The 18788-nt window shown below is 38.9% G+C and overlaps 1 non-coding gene and 2 pseudogenes across 1 annotated transcript; 2 read left to right on the forward strand and 1 right to left on the reverse strand.

Annotated features, from left to right (window-relative positions):
- Positions 1-534: 534 nt before the first annotated feature.
- LOC8288100 lies at positions 535-2259 on the forward strand (annotated as a pseudogene).
- A 493-nt stretch (positions 2260-2752) lies between these two features.
- LOC107261213 lies at positions 2753-18328 on the forward strand (annotated as a pseudogene).
- Positions 5868-5974, reverse strand: LOC112534795. The gene has a single exon (XR_003079045.1). It is a non-coding gene; the product is annotated as a small nucleolar RNA R71 (small nucleolar RNA).
- Positions 18329-18788: the final 460 nt, after the last annotated feature.

Genomic DNA, 18788 nt, shown 5'->3' on the forward strand with positions numbered 1-18788 from the left:
CCTATTAAACGTAGACATATGTTAAAAAGTGTTAAAATATCAGAAAAAAAAATTAGGTGTCTGTTAGATTAAATTGAAAATAAAAATATTAAACTGATTAAATGATCAAAATTCAAGAAAATAAATATGCATTTGGTCCAAAATATACTATAAACCACTGTGAAGCCGATCATAAATGCTTTTATATAACCTGTATTTTTTATTTTAAGAACTATATTAGCAAATTGATATTTTCCTAAAAATATTTCTAACAGATAATTTTAATTTTTTTTATTAGACTTTGAAATTTTGAGATCTCCTTGGCAACAAAAAGTAAATTCTCTACCTTTTCTTCTCCAAAAGAACATTTTGTTTGTTTTTTCAGTTATAATGTTCTTCTCTTTTGGCAGCCTTATTAATTACTTTTCACATCTTTGATTGGGAACATCAGAAAGAATAAGATTTTTTCCTAGTAACAAAAATTGAAGGATATGAAAAATTTCCTTGCATTATAATTACAAACTGCAAAAGAATTGTATTAACTTGAGCGCTAAGAATTGTTTCTTAGATAAAAAGTTGACATAAGCTATGGATCCTGAACTATTCAAGGCTGCAACATCTGGAGAAATTGCTTTCTTGGAAAGAGTGACACCTGATGAAGAATCAGTTACACTTTTTTTTTTCCCAGATAACACCAAAGAAGAACACTGTTCTTCACATTGCAGCTGAATTCAAACAAACAGAATTCATCAAGAATGTCTGCCTTCACTGGTTTGGCAGGAAAATTCCAATGGTGACATCCCTTTACACGTTGCTGCAGGAGTTGGGTGCATCGAAATTGTCCTCTTCCTCATAACAAGCATCTTATTGTGTGGAAATCCAAGGCATACAAGACAACTCTTAGCGTACAATAAGGATCTAATCCAGAAGACAAATAGAGATGAAGACACTGCTTTGCATTGTGCAGCAAGAAATGGGCACCATGATGTTGTCAAGTGTTTGATGAATGTAGATCCTGAGTTGTCTAGTTTCGTCAATTGTATTGACGGGTCTCCACTTTATCTTAATCCTAAAGCTTTCTCCGCCTTCATTATTTTCCCATAAGGGAGGGAATCATGCAGCAGCTTGTAAAGGAGGTAAACTCAACAACATTTAATTAATTATACCTTCATATCAAAGCCTACCATTTTCTAAATGTTGATCATGCGTTGCCCTTTTTCTTTTTATTTTTTGATTCTTTTTAAATTTAGAATTTAGGGGAGATTCGAATTCAAAGTCTCACTATTTTGAAGAGGATTTCATGTATATACATACATACATGAAAGAAATATGCTGAAAATGTTTCAAATTTTGTTCTGTTGAAGCATTAGAAATAATGAAAATACTTGTCGAGAAAAGACCGGAAATTATCAGAGAAGCAGACTCCATCGGACGGACTCCTCTTCGCTATGCTGTGTTATGTGATGAACATGAAAGCAGTTAGAATTTTGATGAAGTATGATAGTTCTGCAGCATACATTTTGGATCCTGAAGGATACTCAGCCCTTCATATTGCAGCATCTGAAGGCAACATCGTTATAATGAAAGAGTTGAAACGATTTTCTATTCTGCAATCTTAAGCAGAAATGATCATGCTGTCAAGTACATTTCAGGCAATCCGATGCTTGTTGGGCTCTTAAACGAACCAGACAATGATGGAAACACCCCTTTGCATTTGGCTGTCATTTACCAAGAACATAAAATCATTGATATACTTGCAAGGGATAAAAGAGTAAACCTCAATGCCTCTACCTGTTCCAGGACTTCATCGAGCAAGAAGGGCAGCTCGAAACTTGCTGTTCCAATATGGGATTCTTTAATTAATTAATCATGCTTTTCATTAGTCTCTTCAGAAACTTTACAAGAAATCATGTTGTAAATTTCCCTGCTACAAATTCATTGTATTTGTCAATGTTTGCAAATGTTAGGCATTTATTTCTTTTAGTTTTGTTCAATAGTGCCCTTAAGTGATACTACCAATTATTATTATTATTATTATTATTATTATTATTAGTGTACTAGTTATCATTTTCACTAATCAGCTTATACTTTATTCTTTTCTTTATTAACTCAATACAACGCTTAATTTGTATAATAATACAATGTATATATATAAAAAGATATTTTACTGGTTATTAAAAAACTAAGAAATGAATAAGAATTAAAAAAAAAAAACTAAAATTGCTGAATCTTATTAATTATTTTCTATATTCTATTTTATCAATTTCGGTTTTAATTTTGGGTTCAACCCGTTTCTTCCTTTTTTTTTTTCTCACCCCGGACTTAGTAATGGTGTATAAAGATTACAAGTAGAGGCTCAACTCCTTCTAAAAACAAGTATTTTTCTTGGAAAATAGAAATGACTTTTTGAAAAATTCAAAGTAAAACCCTTTTCAACAAAATCTTTTATTTCTTTGAATTCTTGAAAACATGTACAGAAAAATTAAAAAAAATCATGGGCATATTGTAAATTTCCCCACTACAAATTTCAAGTAGTCAACAAACTTAAGCCTTGAGAAGTGCAATAGATTTCAAGACTTTTGACATTCAAGATGCTACTTCATTTTAATTAACATACCCTATTTAATTGATTACTAATAGACCTAATCACTTGTGTAGGGTAATTTACCCAGCTGGTACCAATCCTTGGTACTATATATCAATTTGATACCAAGATTTTAATTTGAATAAATTTGGTATCAAACGTACGTAAAAGTATATCAATTTAGTTCAAATGTCCTATTTCCGACAACCGGTGGTGACGTGGTATGCTGAGCAGGTATATTACAGTTGTTTTGCCCCCTCAAAATGTGCCACGTCAATTAATGAACTTGAGTCGGCAAAATTCCCAAATTAAATCCCAATTCCCCAAATTATTCTTCTTATTTCTCCTAAATCAACCCTAATTCTATTCCCCCCTAATTCTTGCAGCAGCATTGCCTCTGCATTTTCTGTTAACATCTCCTATTAGTTCCTTTCACTTTAATGAATATTACCCTGGAGAACGAGATGCGTTATTGCAGCTGAGGAATTCCATGACTTCCTCTTTCAATTTGCACAGTAATTGGACCGGACCTCCTTGTATTGGAAATTTAAGGAGATGGTTTGGGGTTGTTTGTTCCGATTAGCACGTCACTCACCTTGTCCTTGAAGGGATCCAGCTCTCGGGTTCTCTCCCCCCTGCATTCTTCTGCCACATTACTTTTCTGACCACACTCAGCTTTACAAACAATTCTATCTTTGGACCTCTTCCTAATCTCACCAATCTTGCTCACTTGCAATCTATTTTGCTTTCATACAATCGATTCGCGGGTTCAATCCCTTCCAACTACATCGAATTGCCAAATCTTCAACAACTAAAGCTTCAACAGAACTATTTACAAGGATCAAATTTCGCCTTTCAATCAATCCACATTGATAGATTTCAATGTTTCTTATAATTACCTCCAAGGTTCAATTCCTGAAACAGATGTTCTTTGAAGGTTCCCAGAGACTTCCTTCAGTAACTTGGATATTTGTGGCTTTCCATTAAAACTTTGCCCAGTTCCACCTCCTCCACACGGGATTTTGCCACCTCCGCCTATAATTCCACCCAAGGACAGGAAAAAGAAACTTCCAATTTTGAGCATTGTATCAATTGCGGTGGCAACTGCCTTGATTCCTTTCCTGCTTGCCTTTATTTGCTTTTGCTGCTACAAGTAGGCGCACAAAAAAGAAACAACAAAAGAACCAGAAGCAGGTACGCCATATATTTTACCTATTTAATTTGAGTTATTGATAAGCATCATACTACACATGTTTTCATGCTCGATTATTCACATTTTTATGCATGATTATCCCGTTTTATGCTAGAATCACCTGTCTTTTGTTTCCTTTTTCGCTTCGTGTCATTTTCAAGGACACCATCGAATCGAGGGAAATATGTTGATTTCGGAGCAAAATCCATCAAATTGGTCGAGAACAAGCACCCCGAGGGTTGAGCACGGACTCGGCCGTCGAATTATCAAAAAGCCATCCCCAATTGTGCCATTTCAGCCACCACGCCAAGACCGGCCTCCAAAGACCGGCAGGTGGACCAAGACCGGAACGGCCTGTGGTAGCTTCTGACTCCGAATCAACTATATAGGCGATTTTTCATTCTAAAGAAAGGGGGGACGATTTTTGGACAAGAGTCCAAGAGACACACAAAACCAAATATTTCCTATACCTCAATTATAGACAGGGGAAGATCAATTTTTCATCAATTGAAGGGAGATCTCACTTGTTCCAACACCGAATCAAAGATCAAGACAACTTTGGGAGCATTCAAGAGACAATGAGGGGTTGAGATTTCAGATTTGCAATTGGAGGGTGTCTCATTCATCTTGAAAGAGAATGGTGTACATGCCTTTAATTTTGTTCCTTAATTGCTTTGAATATGAACATGAGTAGCTAGATCCTTTGAATCCATTAGGGTTCACCTTTGTGATGGATTGTGCTTAATTGTTAGTTTTTTATAATTGTCATCCTTGTAATCTTCTTGCTATTCAGTAATCAAGTTTGATTCAATTAATTTGATACATTGGATTAATTGTTTATTAGGTTGTTTCTTGACATTGAGAAATGCTTGTTACAACTGGATATTGAATAGTAAGGACTGGTAATTAACACTTAGAGATAAGGTTGATTAACTCGCCGGATTAAGAACTAACAACTCTTAATAGTCTTAAATCATACTTAATGCTAATCTGTATTAATCTGATAGGAAGAGATTCCATTAGGTCAGTGCAGGTTTAGGAATCCGGTAAGCGAGAGAGAGGAACCGGGATTCAATTCAGGATTTAGGCACGGGTAAGCAAGATCGGCAATCAATAAAATCCATCTTTAGAAATCCATCACTTAGGCTCCCTTTTGGATTTGTTTCTCTCTTTACAATTGTCTATTGACTGTCCATTGTTGTCCTGCATTTATTTAATTGCACCCATTACCAGTAGCTGGTATGTTAGAACTTTCACACCCTATTTCAGACTAGATAACATAGCAAGCAGTAGTAATTCTAGGTTCATCCGATCTCCAGGGATACGACTTTGATACTCACTAGTGCTAGGCTGCATCGGTAGGTACACTGCCTTAGGTGTAGGTTGCATAAAGAGCCTATCAAGTTTTTGGCGCCGTTGCCGGGGAACCCATAACGGTGAACTAGAGTGAATTGTTTTTGTGTTAATTTAGTCATTATTTATTTTATTCATTTATTCTTTAATTTCCTTAGTATTTATTATTATTTCGTTTTTGTTGATTGGTGGTTGTGTGGACTTTCGGTTCCAGGTAGTTTATGACCAGGAGCTCAAACTCGATTCCTATAGAGCCTCTAACTGATCCAAAACGATTCCTCAAACTCTTAAAGAAGAGGTTGAAATTAGAAGAGGAGGAGATTGAGGTTGAGGTACCTGTGGATAGATTAGACACGATGGAAAACCATGACCCCCGCGCCGTTGAGGATCAGAGGACGATGTATGAGTTTGCTCGACCATCTTTGGATGGGATGAAAACTAGTATAGTCAGACCTACTATAGCGGCCAACAATTTTGAGATAAAGGCCAATGTTATCCAGATGATCCAACAAAGCGTGCAGTTTGGAGGATTGCCCAGCGAGGATCCCAATGCACATATCTCCAACTTTTTGGAGATTTGTGATACATTCAAAATAAATGGAACAACCGATGATGCCATTCGGCTGAGATTGTTTCCATTTTCCTTGAGGGACAGAGCAAAGAGATGGTTGCAATCTCTTCCACAATGTATTTATCACTACCCGGAAGGCGTTGGCCGAAAAATTTTTATATAAGTATTTTCCTCCCGCTAAAACTGTTAAACTTAGAAATGACATATCTTCTTTTATGCAGTTTGATGATGAAAGCATGTACGATGCATGGGAGAGATTTAAAGATCTTTTGAGATGCTGCCCACATCACGGATTGCCAGATGGATGGTGTTGACCTTCTGATGGATTGAACCTTGCAACGAGGCGATGGTGGATGCTATGGGGGCGCTAAACGGTAAAGCTCGAACTTGATAGAGGAAATGGCCATGAACAACTATCGTTGGCAATCCTCTAGAGCCGACCAGGAAGACAGGGAGTGGTCAACCAAGTGGACTTCTACAATGCCTTGGTACCAAGTAGAGCTTAGCCAAGAAGATCGACCAACCTCAGATGCCGCATGCAATGACGTTGGTCGCGAGTTTTTGTGCATGACATAAAGGCGAACTGCATCATGGAGGTATGTTTGCTTCATCCTCTACTACGTTTCCATCTAATTCTGCTATGTCTTCTGATGTTGAACAGGTTGACTATATGGGGAATGCCCCAAGTCAGCAGAATAACCCCTACAGCAATACATACAACCCTAGATGGCGCAATCACCCTAATTTCAGTTGGAGGAACAATAATGCCCAGGGTCCACCAGGTTTCCAAAGACTTCATCAACTGCCACAGCAACAACCAGCTGGACCTGCACAAGATCCTCCTCCCCAAGAAAAGAAGTCAAATTTGGAGGAGCTCATGATGAAGTTTGTGACGTCTATAGAAACGAGATTCCAGCAGACTGATAGTGCACTTAGGAATCAGCAAGCCTCGATTCAAAATTTGGAGACGCAAATTGGCCAAATTTCTAAGATGCTCTCAGAGAGACCTTCGGGATCGCTCCCTAGCACTACAGAGTCAAACCCGAGGGAGCATTGCAAGGCTATTACCTTGCGTTCAGGTACGAAATTAACTAGTTCTTCGCTTTTAGCTGATGAGGATAATACAATCGTGCAGGTCGAACCAGCTAAGGAAGGACCAGACCTTGAGGTGGTAGAGAATGAGAGAAAGAAAGAAAACAGGCAAAAGAGCCCTGTGCGGGAGCATCAGCCCCCGGTCCCATATCCTGCCAGGTTGAGACAGGATAAGGTGGACAAGCTATACAGTAAGTTTCTAGACTTATTTAAGCAGCTGAAAATTAACTTACCTTTTGTTGAGCCAATTTCACAGATGCCGAAATACGCCAAGTTTTTAAAGGAGATTTTGAGCAACAAGAGGAAGTTGGAGGATCTTGGTCAGGTGGTGCTTAATGAGGAGTGTTTAGCTATTCTCCAGAACAAATTGCCACTCAAGCGACGAGATCCAGGGAGTTTTACTATCCCTTGCATGATTGGTGATTTATTGATTAGTGGTGGTGCATTGGCTGATTTAGAAGCAAGTATTAACTTAATGCCCACTAGTTTATTTGCCAAATTAGGGTTGCATGAGCCTAAGCCTACTAGGATGAGTGTTCAGTTAGCAGATAGGACTGTTAAAATTTCTAGAGGTATTATTGAAGATGTACTTGTAAAGGTAGATAAATTTATCTTTCCTGTAGATTTTATGGTAATGGATATGTACCTCTTATCTTGGGTAGGCCTTTCTTAGCTACATCAAGGGCGGTTATAGATGTAAGCGATGGAAAGCTTAAGCTTAGAGTTGATAATGAGACTATTACCTTTGACTTGGCCACTTCCATGAGACAGTCACTGGACTGTGATAATACTGTATGTTCTATTGACGTGATTGATGATGTGGTTGAGTCCCATTTACAAGAAATTTTATGTTCTGACCCTTTGCAAGTAGCATTAGCTGAGGATGAGGAGGAATTGTCCAACGAGCAAGTGTTGGAGCAACTCGCTGTTTTATTGGCTTTTGAGCCGAGCTTGTCAACTGATCCCTATCTTTTTCTTGACAGGTCTGGGGTGCAGAAAGTAAAGACTTCATTCGAGGACCCACCTGTCTTAGAACTGAAGGAGTTACCGAGCCACTTGGTTTATGCCTTCCTGGATGAAAAGAAGCGCTTACCAATAATCATAGCAGCCGACCTAACTCCTGAAGAACAAGCCATGCTGTTGGAAGTTCTAAGGAAGTACAAGAAGGCCTTTGCTTTCAATATAGCCGATATCCAGGGCATAAATCCAAGTTTCTGCTCTCATAAGATTTCATTAGAGGACAGTTTCAGGCCGGTTGTTCAGCCTCAAAGATGACTCAACCCGAATATGAAGGAAGTGGTAAAGAAGGAGGTAATTTCTAACAGTTCGTGGGTGAGTCTTGTGCAAGTTGTACCCAAGAAACATCACTGTAGTAAGGAATGAGAAGGATGAGCTAATCCCGACTCGGACGGTAACAGGCTTTCGGGTTTGCATTGATTATCGTAGGCTTAATGATGCAACTCGGAAGGACCACTTTCCTCTTCCTTTTATTGATCAGATGATTGAACGTTTAGCAGGTCACATGTTTTATTGTTTTCTCGATGGTTTTTCAGGTTACTTCCAGATTCCTATTGCACCTGAGGACCAAGAGAAGACTACCTTCACCTGCCCTTATGGAACGTTTGCTTATAGACGGATGCCATTTGGACTGTGCAATGCACCAGCTACATTTCAGCGGTGCATGATGGCTATTTTTGAGGATATGATTGAGGAGTCTATGGAGGTATTTATGGATGACTTCTCTGTTTTTGGTAATTCTTTCTCTCTTTGTTTAGCGAACCTTGAGCGCATGTTAGCCAGGTGTATTGAGGCGAACTTGGTACTAAACTGGGAAAAATGCCATTTCATGGTGAGAGAGGGGATTGTTTTGGGGCATAAGATCTCTTAGGCTGGGATGGAGGGGATAGAGCTAAAGTAGAAGTAATATCTAAGCTACCTCCTCCTAGTTCTGTTAAGGCTGTTAGGAGTTTTCTGGGCCATGCAGGGTTTTATAGGAGATTTATTAAAGATTTTTCTAAAATTGCTAGGCCTCTCACTCAATTGTTAGTTAAGGATGTACCTTTTAATTTTGATGATGCATGCGCAGCAGCTTTTGAGTTACTCAAGAAACTTCTAACTACATCCCCAATCATGGTTTCTCCTGATTGGGGACTACCTTTTGAACTGATGTGCGATGCTAGTGATTATGCAGTTGGAGCTGTGCTTGGATAGAGGATTGAAAAGAAATTCCAACCCATTTACTACGCTAGCAAGACTTTGACTGGAGCCCAGGAACACTACACCACCACCGAGAAGGAGTTATTGGCGGTTGTTTACGCCTTCGACAAGTTTAGATCATACCTCGTTCTATCCAAAACCATTGTCTTCACGGACCACTCGACGTTGAGGTACTTATTCCTGAAAAATGATGCGAAACCGAGATTAATTCGGTGGATTCTTCTGTTACAGGAATTTGATGTCGAGATCAAGGATAAGAAGGGAGCGGAGAATCTGGCAGCGGACCATTTATCGAGATTGGAAAATCCTCACTTAGATGCACTTGATGAGACGACCATAAATGATCGATTTCCAAAAGAACATTTATATCACTCAGGTATACACTGATACCCCCTGGTTTTCTAATTACGCTAACTATTTGGTTGCTAGGGTTTTACCAAAGAGTATGACCTATCAGCAAAAGAAGAAATTCTTCGCTGATTTGAAATACTATATTTGGGAATATCCCTTTTTGTTTAAAGTATGTGCAGATCAGGTGATTCGTCGTTGTGTATATGGCGATGAGACTTTCCAAATATTGAAGCAATGCCATGAGCGACCCACTGGAGGTCATCAAGCAGCAAACCATACGGCGATGAAGGTGCTAGAGGCAGGATTCTATTAGCCTACGCTCTTCCAAGATGCACGGAAATTTGTCCAGTTTCATGACCGCCACAAGCAGTAATATCTCTTCTCGTGATGAGATGCCCCAAACTGGTGTGCAAGTCATTGAGATTTTTGATGTTTGGGGCATCGACTTCATGGGACCCTTTCCTTCATCGTGTGGAAATAAGTACATTCTGGTGGCTGTTGAATATTTCTCTAAGTGGCCTGAAGCTCAGGCTGTAGCCACTGATGATGCTAGGGTTGTCTGCAGGTTCCTTAAGCGATTGTTTGCTAGGTTTGGCATACCTAGGGCACTAATTAGTGATAGAGGAACACATTTCTGCAACGCCCAATTAGAGAAAATACTTAAGCGGTACGGAGTTACTCACCGATTCTCTACTCCCTATCACCCCCAGACTAGTGGGCAGGTTGAGGTGACTAATAGGGGTATCAAACGTATTTTAGAAAGAACCGTTAGTACCAGTAGGAAGGACTGGACTCTTAAATTAGATGATGCATTATGGGCGTTTAGGACTGCTTTTAGGACATCTATCGGTTTTACGCCTTATCGTCTTGTTTATAACTCAGCACGACCGTGTTCCAGGCCGTGCTGGTCAGCACGGGCCGTGTCCAGGCCGTGCTGAAAATGTGGATCTGGTTGAGTCGGGTTCACCACGGCCGTGCTGCTCCCCGTGTTGGCCAGCACGGGCCGTGCTGAAGGCTGTGATGGCTACGGAAACCGTGCCCAAATGCACATTTCAAGAATCGAAGCCAATGGTTGAGCACGGCCTAGAGTCCATGCCGTGTTGGGTAGCACGGGCCGTGCTCAAGGCCGTGCTCAATGTGTGCAACGCGGGCTCTTGTCCGATCTTGATGAATTGTCATCCATTTCTGCACATATTGATCTATAATTGCTTAAATACCGATGTCGGTCCTATAAATATTCCTGAAATGCAAAAGAACACAAAACACGGGTGATCTGGGAATAAAAGCACAATAATTGCTAAGAATATATGCAATAATATGCAAGCAAATATGTATAAAATTATGCTCATCAAATTACCCCACACTTAAGCTATTGCTTGTCCTCAAGCAATTAATAATTCACCCCATAAAACTAGAGTTAGCAATTCCTTTCAATTTATGCCCCTAGTACACAACAGATAGTATTCAACACATCTCAAAAGATACTCAATCATAATTCAAATTGCAAATCATTAACAAATAATGGAAATAATATTAATGCATGAGCAACTTAAATGACAACTCAACACAGACATCATGAACCAATGCCTCACAGGGATCACTCAAGTCGCTCAAAGTGTATATTAGATGAATAACAAATCCCTCAAAGCAAATGCACAAGACCCGCTCACCATAAGCTTGCTTATAAATCATATCTTCGCTACTGTGAATAAGTAAATACCAAAATCAAAGGGTCTTTACCAAGGTTGTAATGGGGCTAGGGTAAAGGTACGGAGATTTGGACAGAAGTATGAAAATGCTGGAATTTGTGCGATAAACAATATTATAAGCTCAAAGGACTAAATGCCTAAGATCACAAAAAGAATCATTCACTAAAATCTCTACTTCATAGAATAACACTCGCAAATGCTCTAAATCCAATAAATAATTAAAGAGATTTGTTTATTATATTTTTTTTCTTCTTCTTCTTCTTCTTCTTTTTTTTTTTTTTTTTTTTAGAGAAAAAAATGAACTAGCAGCTTATTAGTGACCGCTGCATACAACTTGAATAAACATAAACAATAACAATTACAAATTGGATCAAAGGGAGGCATTTTAATCCCACATAAAGTTGAACATATCACAAAAAGAAATTCCAACATAAGGGTAAAGGAAAGATAAATGTAAAGAATGGTATGATTGAAGTGTATAGGCATAGATTATGAAGAAAAGGTTAAGGCTCAAAAACTGGTTAACTAATGGAAACATAAGGTGATAGGCTTTTGGTCAAATGTGGAAGCAAAGTTAAGTTCACAATATTCATGTAACTTCAATACGCATTACAAAGCAAGTTCTAGAAGCAAAGTTAAGTACAATGCACACTCAAACAAGAAATATAAAGAGCATAAGTATAATGAATGCTCAAATGGCTCAAAATCTCACTTTCAGGTGTGGTATTAGGTGCAGTTGGTTCGTAACATCATTAATTGAATCATTACTTAAGAAACGCATGCATATGATATTATCAACGTTCTAAGTTAAAATTCGAAAATTTGAAAAACAATTAAATAACACCGGTCTAACCCGGCAGGGTTGATGTGTAAAACACCATAAATTATTTTTCAAGGACAATGAACAATAAAGAAAAGTAACTACAATTCTCAAAATAAAAACACAGTGTCCTAACATCACCTAAAAATACACAACACCTAGCCATAGCAATTTCAGATATATTAAAAATTTATATGAGAGATTAGGGGTTTTACCTATAAGCACCCCACACTTGAAGAACACACTGTCCTCAGTGTACAAAATATATGAAATAAAAAAGGAAAAAAAAGAAACTAATACTGCCCTGATTATTGCTCTGGAGTGAAAAGAGGTGCATCAACAGTATATCGAGCTGGTTGGTCCGCATGGTGGAGGAGTGGTCGCTCTCCGAGGATCGGTAGTGTCACATGCAGGAGCAGGTGGATCAGCAGGAACAGCGTCAATAGGAGGCTCGTCAGGCTGTTGTGTTGAAGGGTGCTCAGTCGGAGAGGGAGGGCCAGCTGGATCATCCGCTAGAGAGATGTCAAAATGGCCCTCGCCTGAACCCGGCCTCATGGACAGTGCAAAGTCTGTAGCAAAAATATCATCAAACATATCATTGGCCATAGAGGCCTCTAACCTGCCTCCCTGCTCAATCAGGGCTTGAAGCATAGCCCTCTGCCTCTCAAACTGAGCCATCATCTGGCTCTGAAACTCAGTCTGACGCTGTAAAAGGTCATGTTGAAAAGCCTCTTGTTGAATGAAATGTTGCTGCTGCTCCTCTGTCAACCTTTGCACTCTAAGCTGCAGCTCTCTAAACTCAATTGGGGAGATTCTTAAAACAGCTGATGAAAAACCAGAAAGAGCTGAAGTAGACGGTCTGGAGGAAGACTCCGGAATATCAGAAGGTGGGACATCCTGTGTACCATGGGCTCGTGGGGCAGGTCGCTCCTCTCTGAGTGCTGCCAAGAGAGCATTTCTCAGTCTATACTCTGGTCCTAACGGACCTTGCCTACGAGTCACCATCCCCATACTAACCATCTGGGGAAGTCCCAATGTCTCCATTACCCCCAACTCTGTCAAATGTGGTATCGCTTCCTCCAAAACTCCTAAGCTCCTAGCCAATCGAGTAATGTAAGTCCCAAAACAGAAAAATACCTTCTTTGAGTTGTTGCAGAAGGCACTGATCTGTCTGGCCAATAAGTACCCCGTGCATGCCGACAAGATAAACAGTCCGTTTGGGTAACTACACCACTGCTATCTCCTCTGCCAGTGATGGTCCTAGCCAGCAATGCATGCAAGTACCGCAGTCCCTCAGGCAAGTTAGACGCCTTGGACTGGCTGGCATTGTAGTCCTCAGTGTCATCAGAAATCTCGGCCCACATCTGCGGATATGACGCAGCAGGGCTTGTGTATACAATGACTATAAACCTCTCCGGTGCATCCTCCTCACCCACAAGCCTAAGTGTACCCCAAACTGTTGTACACTCATCGTGAAAGTTTGCCTTGCTAATCCAAACTGATCGCATCCGGTTGTTGGAAGTCCCGCGAACCGGCTTTGCGAGAAAAGAAAGTCGGCAAACCCATACCAACTCCCTATATGTTGGTTCAACAATGTCAAAGAAATTTTGAAATGGGGGCGCCTCAAGATATCGCATGATCGCACTGCAAGTCCGGACATCTTGGCGCCTATCCCACGCCTTTCCCAAATCTTTGTGCCTCATCGATTGATATCTCTGCTCAAAGGTAGGCTGCCCTTGGAAAAGCAGGAATCGATGGCGCTGCAGTGGTCTAATCTGGCCTGAACTAGTCGGTGCAGCGCCTAACGATCGAGAGGAAGAGGAATCATCGGTCCGCCTCCTCTTGTAAACTCCTGATCCTCGTCTGGTGGACATGGTACCTGAAAATGAAACTTTTAGTACTAAGGATCAATAAAATTTTTGGCAGCATAATGGCATAAAATGGACAAACTACATGATTTAACTCGATAAATTTAAACTGCTCAATGTCCTGCAAAGTAAATTTAATCCACAACACTGTCAACCAATGCTAACCAATTAAATTTGCAATTCATCCATATGAAGTTTACTTCGCCATAATCCATCACAAAGCAAACCAACATGGTAATATAAAACAGACATAAACAGAGTCGACTATTTATAACAGAGCCTATTGTTTAGCGACCGAAAAATAAGAAATTAATCACAATCATAAATATGGTAGAAAAGAAAAACGGAAAATATGAGCCAGTTAAGTATATAAACTATATTAAAGCAAATAAAAGAAAATTAAACATAAACACGAATGTAAATGCATGTACCAAATAATAAAATAAGGTAAAAATAACTAAATAATAATAAAATAAAAAAAATATAATAAAAAATTAAAAAAATTAAAAAAATTAAAAAAAACAAAAATTAAAACACAACAAAAATATAAAAAATTAAAAAAATTAAAAAAATTAAAAAAAAACAAAAATTAAAACACAACAAAAATATAAATTCGAATTAATATCAAAATAAAAAAAAAATAAAAAAAAATGAAGTTCGAGGAAACTTACTTGATAAATGCAATATCCAAAGCCTTCGAAATAAAAAATAAGAAGTGAGAGAGTAAGAGATGGGAGAGAGCAAAATTTTTTTTGAATGAAGTGGTATATATAGGCAAGTGTGCGGAACACGCCCGTGTTTGTCAACATCGGTCGTGTTCGTGGACACGGTCCGGATATCGGGCCGTGTTATTTGAATTCGAACGTGCTGACTTACCTTCCGAGAAAACGCCCGTGTGTAAGGACACGGTATTGAACACGGGGACGTGTTTGGGACACGGTCTGGCATAAATGACCGTGTTATATACTGTGAACGTGTTCATCTTATATTGATTTCCTTCAATTAGAACACGGGAAGTGTTAGTGGACACGGTCGTGAACACGCCCGTGTGGGTCTCCAGAAAATGTAAACGTTGTGATTCTCGGCATTTTCTCACTCTTTCTCACTTGCAAAACCAATAAGTCCTCAACTCATACACTCAACATAAATAAAACTTAACAAAAACCAACTATAAAACCTAATCAACTAAGTTCACATTGCAAGAGTAAAGTATTGAAATTAGAAAATAGAATTTGGGGTGCCTCCCAAAAGCGCTTCTTTTTGAGGTGATGAGTCTTCTTAGCTGGACTCATGGTGAAAAGCAAACGATGGGGATTGGCGACCATCCATCCTTCTTCCAAGCAAATGGCTTTAAATATCCGCTTAAAGGGATAATCGTCGACTTCCTCTTCCCGACTATCAAGCAAGCTGCCAGTATGATGGGCAAAACTCGCTCCTCGTATAATTGAACGTAGTCATGATGCTGCAGGGGCTCTTCCAATTTGAAAGCTGGAGTTTCACCAATTTGAAGGATCGACGGGTTGGCAACGTTGATGGTTTTCTCTAGTCCTCGGCTTGGTTCACTTGCTAGAAGAAACTCGAGCTCCTCCAAGACTTCCTCATTGGATAACTCGTGCTCATCTTCCATTATCGAAGGGACTTGTGAAGAATCCACCAAAAATTCCTCTATCTGCAACTCGGCATCATCAACTGTACGTTTCTGTTGGTAGTCTTTCAGAGGGATCATGTTTTCCTTTTCCTTTTCTAGTTCCATCTCCATGTTCAAGAAATCATCCTGCACATAAGCATCATCGTCAAACATAATAGATAAACCAGAAAAATTCTCACCTGAACGCAAAGTGACGGCGCTCAAGTGTTCCTCGGATTCAGTAGCGTTTGATGGAGTTCCCAATTGCTCTTCAGCTAGTAACTTAAAGATTAAGCCAACTTGATGCTCTATGTTGTTAATCGAGGCTTGTTGATCTTCAAGCATCCTCTCTGTTTGTTGGAATCTATCATCAAGACTTGTAATGAACCTCATCATCAGCTCTTCCGATACTAACTCTTCATCTTGAGTTGACGGTGCAAGTTTAGGCTGCTGATGTGGTTGCTGAGATTCTGGTGGTTCTGGGCCAGCTAAGCTCCATCCATAGGGTGAATGAGTGCTCAACTCTTGATTATAGGTGCTTCTATACGAGTCATTTGGCCAACTTCCCGTATAATTCACCTGTTCACAATTATAAGAACAATGAGCAACATCACTATACAATGGACAATCATTACACATATGTAAACCACAACAAAACTCACAAAAGACTTGAGATGAAAGGATAGGAGAAGAGAGTTGATAGGTAACCCGGCAAAATGATTCCACTCGTGCATCTAAAGATGCACGGGCATCCCAATTTTTAGCACTCTCTTGGTTCCTAATCCCATTTTCCAATGCCTCATACAAAGAGTTTGAGTTTAGCATTGAACCTCCTTATCATTCACTATCTGAATCATTAACTTAAACTAAATAAATATGTACAAATAAAATAAAATAATTGAACAAATAAAAATAAAGATCATAAAATAATAAGAAATAAAAAAAATTGGCTAAATTAACAAATAGCAAATTTCACTCTAGTTTTCAAACAGATTCCCCGGCAATGGCGCCAAAAACTTGATAGGCTAAATCCGTGTTAGCTACAATCTAAGGCAGTATACCTATCGATGCAGTCTAGCACTAATGGCGAGTATCAAGGTCGTATTCCTCGGGAAAGCGAAAGCCCATAGTTACTTCTTTGTTCTTTGTTATATTAACCTAAAATGGATGATGAATAACTTCTAAACTAGCTATTAACTACGAACTAAATTCTAAGGGAGATGCAGGAGTAATTGATAAGTGAAATAATCAAGACAAGAAGACAAATCCAAAGGGAATCTAAACTAGTTGGCAACCAAACAAAAGATAAAGGATCGGTGAGTCTAATTATGCTACCCGTGGATGAATTCTTGACCGAATTCAGTTTCTCTCTCGAGATAACCGAATTCCTAAATCTAATAACCTAAAGTTGGAATCTCTTCCTAACGATTGATTCTTAGATTAGCATTAAGCTTTAATCCGCCTCTATTAAGCTTTGTTAATTCTTAATCCGGCTAGTTAATTATCCTTATCTCTAAGTGATTATTAACCAGTTCTTGTTATTCAAAAATCCAATTGCCAAACGGATTTCTCAATCTCATAAAGCAATCCAAACATCACAATTCATAACGTCTCATGAATAATGCATTATTTCATTAATATTGAAAACAAGAAGAATACAAAACCAACTCACACAATCCAAAAATATAATATCAAGCCAACATAGTAAAGAAATCCCAATGGATTAAATCAGTCTAGCTAAACATGTTCATGTTTAAAACAATTTAGGAAATCAATCACAATGAAAGAATAATGAAAATAAAACATGTACACCCTTTTCTCTCGAATTGGATGAACAGCTCCAAATCTGGATGTACACTTTGATTAATCTCCCAGACTGCCTCTTGAGTTGTTCCATTCTGTTTTGCACTCGGAATCTTGCAATTCCGGGATTCTGACTTACTGCAACTCTCTCTTGCACTCCATATTGTGCAGAAAAACGAACCAACCCCCCCGCTCAATGTCACTCTTTTCATATATATATAACTCAGCACGACCGTGTTCCAGGCCATGCTGAAAATGTGGATCTAGTCGAGTCGGGTTCACCACGGGCGTGCTGCTCCCCGTGTTGGCCAAAGACGGCCGTCAGGTCAAGGTCGTGATGGCTACGGAAACCGTGCCCAAATGCACATTTCAAGAATCGGGCTTAATGGTTGAGCACGGCCCGAGTCCATGCCGGGTAGCACGGGCCGTGCTCAAGGCCGTGCTCAATGTGTGCAACGCGGGCTCTTGTCCGATCTTGATGAATTCTCGTCCATTTCTGCACATATTGATCTATAATTGCTTAAATACCGATGTCGGTCCTATAAATGTTCCTGAAATGAAAAAGAACACAAAATACGGGTGATCTGGGAATAAAAGCACAATAATTGCTAAGAATATATGCAATAATATGCAAGCAAATATGTATAAAATTATGCTCATCAGTCATACGTACACATATAAATTAATTGGAAATTAATTTATTTTCAATGGAAGTTTGATATCCTCTGAATATAAATATAGGGTTTGATGATTCTCTTATATTTGCTTCTTAATTGATTTGAAAAATAATAATAATAGGATTTCAAATTCATTTTCTTTGTTCTTTTTAGGAATAGGTGCTACTAGTTCTGCAGGATGGATAGACAAGAAATTAACACTTTCCCAAAGGACAAAGGACCTTGAAAGAAGAGTGGAGTTGGAATTTTTTGACAGGAATATACTTGTCTTTGACTTGGATGATTTGCTAAGGTCATCGGTAAAAGTGTTAGGGAAGGGGAAACTTGGCATTACCTACAAATCAAACCTGGAATCCAATGTCGTCGTTGCTGTTAAAAGAGTCAAGAATATGAATTACTTGAGCAAGAAAGAATTTGTCCAGTAGATGCAGCTGTTGGGAAAACTAAGGCATGAAGAGAGTGGAATAGAATTAGAGTTGATTTAGGGGAAATTAGGGAAATAATTCGGGAATTGGGATTTAATTTGGAGATTTTGCTAACTCAAATTCATTAATTGATGTGGCACACGCTGAAGGGGCAAAACTACCGGAATATACCTACTTAGCATGCCACGTCACCACCGGTTGTCGAAAATTGGACATTTGAACTGAATTGATATACTTTTACGTACGTTTGGTACCAAATTGACTCAAATTAAAGTCTTGGTATCAAATTGATATATAGTGCCAAGGATTGGTACCAGCTAGGCAAATTACCCCACTTGTATAACTAGGCAACACATATTAGAATTCGCCTATGATTAAGATCTCCATTAAAATTGAAGCATCTTTTATCAGTATCAAGCTGTTCGTAGGAATGATGCTGAGTGCCAAGTTTGGGATGAGAAAGGTAACATAAACATCTCTCAAATTTTTGTTTATTACGATGTACAAATTATAAACTCAA

The sequence above is a fragment of the Ricinus communis genome, chromosome 6, assembly GCF_019578655.1.
Source record: "Ricinus communis isolate WT05 ecotype wild-type chromosome 6, ASM1957865v1, whole genome shotgun sequence".
NCBI classification, from domain to species: Eukaryota; Viridiplantae; Streptophyta; class Magnoliopsida; order Malpighiales; family Euphorbiaceae; genus Ricinus; species Ricinus communis.